Below are 3,516 nucleotides of genomic sequence, written 5' to 3'. Positions count from 1 at the left end.
GGCATGGGATCTTTTCTTGGCACTAGCATGGTGTCTTGGCTGTCACAGAAACAAAAAGTAGTAGCACTCTCTTCATGTGAGGCAGAATACATGGCAGCAACTACAGCAGCGTGTAAAGGGGTCTGGTTGGAGTATCTTCTTGGAAATCTTCTCAACCGAGATCCAGGGAAAGTGGTGTTGAACATGGACAACAAATCTGCTATTTCTTTGTGCAAGAATCCGGTGCATCATGACCGGAGCAAACATATTGATGTAAGATATCATTACATCCGGGATTGCGTTGAAGAAGGCAAGATTGAAGTTGAATATGTGAGCACTAAAGATCAACTCGCAGACATATTGACGAAGCCATTGGGAAGAGTCAAATTCTTGGAGATGAGGAAGAGGATCGGTCTACGAGTTGTGAAAGAACCACCTTAAGCTTAAGGGGGTGAATGTTAGCAATTAAGCTTCAAGTTAGGTGACGTGCTGTGTTAGGAATTGTTTGAGTCGGTTCAGTATATGTACGAGGTTAGGTCGTATTAGGAAAGGTTTGCAAACCGGCGTTGTACCGGGTCACGTCGTGTTGGGCATGTGCCGTGTTGGACGTGATTTGTATCCCTATATAATGCAATGAAAAGGACCACGAAAAGCAGCTCGTATTGATGCACCAAATTATCTTCTTTCTTGTTCGTAAGTTTAGGGTTTGCTTAGCTCGAGATTGAGTTCTGCAGATTAGATTTTTGCCCTGCGATCCATCAATGAACTCCTCGTCGGCGACCAGCCTGGCGAGCACCTCCGGGGCAAGGCACACCTCCAAATCCATGCTCCCTCCGCCACCTCTGCCCTCGTACACCGTCGCCGTCCCATCCGTCTTGTTGGCTGAACCAGTCTGCATGCCCACCGGGCGGCCCCATCCGAAGTCATTCCCGTACACGTCGAACCACCGCGTGCCCCCCGTCACCACCAGTGCCGTGGCCGTGGGGCGCGCCGACACTCCGGCGAAGGTAGGAGTTTGGATCCAAGATGCGTGCCTGTCTCTCTCAGTCGCCTAGTCGGACGACGCCACCATCCTATTCAGTAGGGACGCAGCCCAACCCGGCCCCCCTTTGAGGATCTCGTCCGCGGTGGACACCGCCTCAACTCGTGCCACAGCGTTTCCCACGTAGTCCACCGGTATGCCATGCAGGCGGCCCCGGAATCCGACGAGAAGGGTGTACACTATCCGCTGGTCTGGCGCCAGCCTCCTTGCTCTGCACACCGCGATCCACAGGTGCGCAAGGAGGGCCTGCAATGAGGAGATGGTGGTGCTGCCCAATCTCTGCGTTGGCCTTCGCTTTGAGTTTCTTTACGCTCTCCGTGGAGAAGTGGAGGAAGCATTCCTCCACCGAAGCGTGCCCAATCTCATCAGTATTCTAGCTGACGATGTCCTCTAACTTGCCGAAGGGCAGAGGGATCGGGACAGGGCAGCCGTCAAAGAACCACCTCCGGTGCACCGGTAACGGCGAGGAGATGAGCCCATCATGCTGACGGCTGATCTTGGACCAGGTGTTGAAGATCTGCCAGAAGGCCGTCCCATCGCCGACGGCATGGTTGAGAGACATGGCGATGAAGACACCGTCGGCGAGCTCGGTGATTTGCACGGCAAGGAGCGGGTGGGAGCCCGCGGCGGCGTCCACGCCGAGGAGCCCGTCGAGAGGGAAGAAGGACCGGACCACCCCCGGGGTATAGAGTGGCGTGATGACGTCGTCCACAGTGACGGCGGGCGCCACGGCGTGCACGAACTCGGCTCCCTCCATGCGGCAGCGGAGGGAGATGGCGATGCTCTCGCCATTCCCGCCAACGCTGCTCCCCGGCGCAACGGCGAGGCGGCCGGCGTAGGGGTAGAACCGGCCCAGGGCGCACGCAAAGGACGACGCAAGGCGTTCGACGACGGCGTGGTGTCCCTGTCCTCCCGTGGTGGGAGGCTTGGGCAGGAGGATGCCCGTCTGACGTCAGGTCGATGGTCGTCTCCGGCTCCGGCGCTGGCGAAGTTGTTGGCTCCGGCAGGACCATGTGCCGGGACATGATGCGAACATGGTTCATCTTGGTTCAGCTGTGCTGCCACCTCACACGGCCTCTTTCAGTTGCGGGAGTTGTAGATTGTGTGTAAGGTTTTTCTGAAGGACGCCGATAAATGTCACACGTGTGGGCGTTAGGGGATCTACCCACACATTTTGTGTGGTGTATAAGAGGAACAGCCCACACACCTACGTGTGGGCAAAACAAGTAATGCCCACACACCTTTTTCCCCTCCCGATCCGTCTCACACGCGTGCGTGTGGGCGAAACAGATAACGCCCACACGCCCTGTACGTCAGGCCTCGTACCTCATGGTCCCGCACGCCCTACGTGACAGTCACAGCGCGTCCAGCAGTTGCCATGGTCTAGACCCTTATCCATGTTCGTATAACTGTAGTTGCCATGTCGCTGAACTTCGGTTGCCATGTCGGACAACTACAGTTGCCATGTTTGCTCAACTGCAGTTGCCATGTATGATCTAGTCTACTGCAGTTGCCATGATTTCAAAACTTTAGGAGTTGCCACCCATTAACACTAGGCAGTTGCCATGTAGAACTACAAAAAGGCATGGCAAAAAAATATGTTCGGGTAAAAGAGAGAGTTGCCATGTGCTCACAAGCACGCTAGGGCAGTTGCCATGTAAAGAGAAAGAGTTGTCATCTGCTTACGTGCACGCTAGGGCAGTTGCCATGTACCATGCAAAAACACATGGCAACTTGGGTAAAAGAGAGTTGTCATCTAGTTACAAACAAAGCTAGGGCAGTTGCTATGTACCCTACAGAAACACATGGCAACTGCCAGCTTTGGGTGTGGGCGAGGAGACGGGCGTGTGGGCGAAGTGATAAACGCCCACACACCAGCCTCCTCTGCGTGCGTGAAAACTGGTGTGTGGGCGAATTGCTAAACGCCCACACACCAGCCCCCAGTGTGGTGAAAAAGGACGTGTGGGCGACCGGATGAATGCCCACACACCAGCTTAGTCCTACATGGCACACATAAACTGTAGAACGCGCCAAGATTCGTGCAGAATTGGTTGGACGAGGATCCATGCGTGTGGGCAAGTTGCCAGACGCCCACACGTGTGAGCGTTAGTGTTTTCGTTTTTTGAAACATTGTGTGTAGATTGTGTGTAAGGTTTGACTGCAGGTTGGAGCACATATGAATGTGTTTTGAATAGCCGGTTTCGAATCTGAGCCAGAAATTGGTCATTTTCTCGGTGTGCATTTGTTTTTCATTGGTTAATCCGGAGTTATTACAAGACAGAAAAGAATACTGCAATGTACTACTCTCTTCGCTTTTATTTAGTCCGTGCATTAGTTTTAGTCAAAGTCAAGCTTTATAAACTTTGACAAAATTTATAAATAGAAATATTAACATATACAATTACAAATCAATACCATTAGATTTAATATTAAAAGTACTCATATCATATAGATTTGTTATAGTAGGTGTTTGTATAGCTATGTTGCAACCGACA

At 52.6% G+C, this 3,516-nt stretch overlaps 1 pseudogene; it reads right to left on the bottom strand.

Annotated features, from left to right (window-relative positions):
- Positions 1–511: 511 nt before the first annotated feature.
- On the bottom strand, positions 512–2,519 carry LOC123187147 (uncharacterized acetyltransferase At3g50280-like; annotated as a pseudogene).
- Between the last annotated feature and the right edge of the window lie 997 nt (positions 2,520–3,516).

The sequence above is a fragment of the Triticum aestivum genome, chromosome 2A, assembly GCF_018294505.1.
Source record: "Triticum aestivum cultivar Chinese Spring chromosome 2A, IWGSC CS RefSeq v2.1, whole genome shotgun sequence".
Lineage (NCBI taxonomy): Eukaryota > Viridiplantae > Streptophyta > Magnoliopsida > Poales > Poaceae > Triticum > Triticum aestivum.
Note: the sequence above shows the minus strand (reverse complement) of the source record. Positions and strands in the feature narration are given on the sequence as shown.